Here is a 6,000-nt window from a genome sequence, read left to right as displayed (position 1 = left end):
TATATATATATATATATATAGCAGAACCACACCTGTGATTTATGCGGTAAAATGACTGGCCTAGCTAGCCACAAGCGTTCACATGGAGATCAATCTTTCTTTGATGGGGAAAACATTGCAGGGCACAGATGTTCTGTTTGCTCTGTGGTCTGTAAATCGAGTGGAGGCCTGAAGCGTCATATGAGTGTCCACAGTAGAGTAGCACCAGTTGGCATCCCTCAATCTCAGCTTAAGTGTGACCCTTGCAACACTGTGTAAGAAGAGCCACCTGCGTTCCCACAGAAAATAGGAATTCATGCATCTCGATCACATCTCCACATGTATATATGTATGTGTGTATAAGTGTATGTATGTGTATGTAATTTAAATAAAAAAAAATTCAAAATTTTTTTAAATACATGAAAATGATTGAGTAATCAACAATAAAGCAAGGGAAAGATGGTCTTCTTCTGTCAAGAAGTGACAATTACCACACACACACACACACACACACACACACACACACACACACACACACACACATACGCACACATATATATATATTTGGTAAAAAACGTTTGCCTTGTGATTAAACAAAACATTCAACTACTTTATTTAATGTTATAAAATTTTATAATATTAATAACAAAAAAATGTAAAATGCGACGATATTGTAATTTTTATTAAATAAAACATTAAAGTAATTGTAAAAAATATTTTTTAAACTACTTTATTTAATGCAACAGTTTTATAACTTTGTTATTAAAACAACATTATTTTGTCACCTTAATAATTAAATCTATATACCTATAAAAGTGAATGTATCTGTGTGTGTGTCTGTGTGTGTACATTTCCTTACGCAATAACTCTGTCAATTTTTAGTCTACAGACTCGAAATTTGATATACAGCGTACTGAGATTTGGGAAAATCGATGTGATCGGTTTTTGGCCAGAAATTTGGCGATTAAGGGGTCAAAGTTCAACGATTTGACCTTTGAGAACTCTACCAAACTCCTCCGACTTTTTTGGGTCTAAACACTTGAAATTTTAGATATAGATTCCTTTGACATGGGTCTAACTTAATAACTTAATTTGAGACCAAAACAATACATTTTTAGGGGTCATAATAGAGGTCAAAGTTAAAAAAACATTGACCGCTTTTTTTTGCACAACATACACCTCCAAATACCAAGGCAACGCCTGCCACCCATGCTAGTATAAATATAAAAATCATAGAAAAAAATAGAAAAAATCCCTCACGCAACACCGAGTAGGTATATATTTGTACCTAGTCCTAGGAATCTAAAAATAAATGGTTTTTGTTTTTCGTTTTTTTAATCCTAATTTTTTACTTATGGTCTTAATATTATTTAAATCTTAATTGCTTATTTTGTCTTTAAATTTCACAATATATCTTTTTTTTTCTCTTCACTTTGAAACTTTGAATTTTGCAAACCTATTATAGATAAGTAAAAATTATCCTGATCCCTTATTGTATTTATTTTGTTTTAGTTGAAAGCTAGTCGACATTATTTATCTTTTGTATTATTTACCTCTTCTTGAAAAATCTCTGATTATTTTTTATACTTATTCCCAAGAATATTGAATTGTGTCAAGGAGCAATATTGTTTATGAGAAGTAGAAAACGTCGTCGCAGTTTCCTTAAATAAAAAAGTAACTTAAATTATTACATTAAAAAAGTCGTAGCAGTTTTAAAAAAATGACAATTCTTGTTGCATTTATCTTCTTTTTGTAACATTTTTTTTTTTACATTAAATAAAGTAGTTGAAAAAAAAAATTTTATACATTAAAAAAAGTAGTTGAAAAAAATAATTTTTTACATTAAAGTAGTTGTAATTTTGTTTTTACAATTGCTCAAATGTTTTATTTAATAAAAAATTACAACATCGCCGCATTTTACATTTTTTTTTGTAATTAATGTTATAAAACTTTATTATATTAAATGAAGTAGTTGAATATTTTGTATAATAAAAACAATATTGTCTTTTGTAAGGTTAAGGTACTTAGTTCTCTCCCACTAAAAGAACTTACACATCACAGTCGGAAAGGTGTATTGAAAAGTCAGCGCCCCCGAGAAGGGGCACTCTGACCTAAAAAAAAAAAAAAGTTCCCAGGCAGCGGCGTCGGCATTTCCTGGTAAGCATGCCTCAGGCGATTAGCAACAAACTAACTCCTTCTCAAAGAAAGAAGGCAGAGTCTTCACAGAAATAGCATTACAGTAATTATGTAATTACAGGAATAGTCTCATCTCTGCTTATTTTTGGAATAGTCTCATCTTTGCTTATTTTGGAGCCCGAAGATAAACATCCCTAACCGGATTAAATAAAATAGTTGAATGTTTGATTAGTATTACATGGGCACCGCCAAAACTGGGGGGACAGGTCAGTACTTTTTGACGGACCGTCTTTTTAAAAATCTACCAAAAATCAGGTAATTATCTGATCAATACGAAGTTTTCAGCGATTATTAAGAGAAGAATGAACTTTATAACAGTGTACTTATTTTTCATAAACGATATTTATATATATTTTTTTTTGCTTACAACCCCCCTTGTTTTGAAGTGGGAACAAATATGCTTAAAATAATCATCTGAAACTGAACACAACATATTGTGTTGTTGTAAGGGACAGAATTATAGATTAAAAAAAAAATTGTTTGCATACCTTATTTTGACGTCTGAATATCAGAACTTCGATTGTGTTTAATTATCCCGCTTTTGAGTTTTGAAGTGTGAAATTCGGTGAATATGTTAAGTAAAATAATTAATTTAAGTTGAGCAAAACAAAAATTTTTTTAAAAAAATATTTATACGAAAAAATCTTTGATAAATGAATTAACAATTTTTTTAGCGAGCCGAATAATGCATGACCATTATTAAACAGGGCATGCTTTGAAGAATCGATACAAAAAAATCGATAAATATTGTGCCCTTTGTGTTAAAAATAGCATAATTTTTTTCGATCCCGTTTGAAAACGTTTGCCGCCTTTCGACTACGGTGGACCAAACGCGCTGAAATAATTTTTTTTATTCTGCTTTAAATTGCCCTCCTCCCCATTTTGGGGAGCCTGGCCCCCACACACATACACATTAAAAACCAAACTCATACAAATGGTCACCCATCTGGTACTGGCCAGCCTTGAAATTTTCATCACTGAAAAATAAGTTTTTTTTGGCCTGTTTGGTCTTCCATAGTTTGCTTTTTATCAAATGCAAACGTAAACAGTGTGGATCTAGACTCTAGATCGACGCGAAATAACTAGTTGCCTATATGAATAAGTGGAATTATTTGAAATCCAGGTACTTTATATTATAATATTTTTGCATATTCTCTTAGGAAATCATCCTAAATCTTAGTTAAACAACAAATAAATAAATAAATTATTTCACCCCCCCTTTTTTTTTTTTTAAATATTTATGTACGTTTTTTGTGCAAGACAAAAAATGTCAATTGCTAACTTTTTGGGAAAATTTAACATTTAAAATTTAATTAAAAATAGTAGAAAAAGTTTTACATTATTCTGTTTTCTATATAAGAAAATTCAAGGTTTTATGTTTCTGGAAAAAAAAAGTTACTCAGAAATAATGGATTTTAATAAATGTAATTCCGTTTTAAAAAACAACAACAACTTGATTTTTCGGCCATTTTTGGCGGTGCCTAATATTACAATATCGTATTTTGTAAGGTTAACTGTTTCAGAAAAATTGAAGCAATTGCTTAGTTTTTACTAAGTAGAGTTATCTCCCATGAACCAATGTCGACAATTGCGAAAACGCCAAGTTGTCTTTCGTTATTTCCCTTTAACGATTAAAAAAATATATAGTGTTATCCCCCTTAAACCATTTATGCTATCGCCGAATAAACAAAAGGCGATGATGATTATTACTCCTCATCACAATCCCCATCATCTTGCAAAAACAAAGGGAGTACTTATACGTACTGATTCGATCGGAATAAGAAACAATGTCAATAAATCAAGCTTATTTTCCACTTTTGCATGACAAATAAGAGGGATAAGTTATCTTAACTTAGACATTTTCCAACAATTAAATCTTCAGCAGCAGCAACAACAACAATAATAATATTAATATATAGATAATAATAATAATGATAATAATGATAATAATAATAATAACAATAATAACAACAACAACAACAATAATAATAATAATAATAATAATAATAATAATAATAATAATAATAATAATAATAATAATTTATTCACTAAGAGTAGTCACACAAGCCAGCATCAAAGTTTTCTATTTGAGAACAACTTGTGGTGTTATCTGGAGTTTGAGTGACAGCAAGTCTCCTCAGATGTGCAGTACTCTCCATCACTTTCGATAACTTTTGCAGATCATTTTACGTTATCGCAACAGCCTTTACCATTGATTTCTCGTTGGCAGCGACCATTGGTCTTCACTGAAATTTGGGTGGCAATAAGCTCCCCCAAGGTCCTCTTTACACTCATCCAACGGAGTTCTGGCTAGTGTTTTTTTTTTTTTTTAAACTTTTCTTTGGAAGAAATAATAAAAAAAAAAAAGGACTACCAAAATGTAAGTTTATTGAAATTGGATATTTGGTGGGAATTCATAAAAATATAACAAAAATAATAAAAACCTCAAGACTTTGGACGTTTTCATATCACTAATAAGCATATTAATAAACACTAGCAGGGACGCTCGGCGTAGACCGGTCGTAAAATACGCTTAAATATGATATTTTAATTTCTATCGATTCTTATATATTATAAAGTTGTGATTTAAAAAAAAAAAAAAAAAAATACAGAACTTGAGCTACTTCAGCTATAATCGAACTCAAAATAAAAACTTATAAAGAATTCTTGGTAAAATTAATTATAAAAAAATAAGATGACTTAAGTGCCATCAACTATAATCGAAACCGAAACCAAAACTTGTGCAGAATTCTTAGTAAAATTATTGATTACAAATATGGAAGGTCATAACAATTAAACAACAGTCACTCGGAAGAAAAAAGATGTAAGCGTAACACACACGCTATCGTATTAATAAATAGATATTATGAATCCTATATTCACTCCAGCTAAAATTACAGATTTTAATCTTTTTATTCCGCGCGTATCAAAATTAATAGGAAATGAAGCCCATAACACGGGTTCCTTATGTATCATAGTTAATTTGATATTTATGTGTAATTTGATATATATATATATATATATATATATATATATATATATATATATATATGTGTGTGTGTGTGTGTGTGTGTGTGTGTGTGTGTGTGTGTGAAATATGGCACTTATCAACAGAATAACAGGGAAAATTTAGGGTTCTGACCCAGAATCTGAGCCCAGATCGTGTCGACATCTTCCGGCAGTTTACATTAAGCTGCCGGAAAAGCAGCAGCAATAAGACGACGTGATTAGCCAATCAGCAATCAGCTTTCGTTAATAGAAAAAAAAATATTTTAAAAAATACTCATCTGATATTATTCTTAAAAATAAATGTTTTTGTCCTTACAAAGGAAAAACATTTGATTAGCATTTAATTAAGACTTCGAATAGAATTTGAATTTTATAAATTGAAGAAAAAATACTGTATTCATTTTCGTAAATGTAAATAAAAGTTAATATTTTCCACCCCAAGTAAGTAATTTATTAAGTTGGCACTGAAACAGAACCTGACTCAAAGCTGCGTCGGCACCGTCCAGTAATTTAGGATAAGCTATTGGCAAAGCAGCTGGGAAAAGTACGCATTTTTAAGGGTTTTAAAGCCATATGATTCTTTTTTGTTTACGTTTTCATTTTTAAGGAAGAAATTTGCTCGCCATCGCATTCGGCGCATTAGTTCATCTGTTTCTTGGATTAATTTAATAATATAGCTATGCTTGCTAGGTGTGGGGATGTTTTTTAGCGATGTTTCGAAATTAACTCTTTCCATATCTATTTTTAATGTGGTGAAATAAATTCTTTTGAAAGTGCTAAACCCTAAGTCCAATCACCAATCATCAATTATAAAAC

This window comes from Euprymna scolopes, chromosome 32, assembly GCF_053919585.1.
Source record: "Euprymna scolopes isolate OS-2025 chromosome 32, ASM5391958v1, whole genome shotgun sequence".
Taxonomy (NCBI): Eukaryota; Metazoa; Mollusca; class Cephalopoda; order Sepiida; family Sepiolidae; genus Euprymna; species Euprymna scolopes.
Note: the sequence above shows the minus strand (reverse complement) of the source record.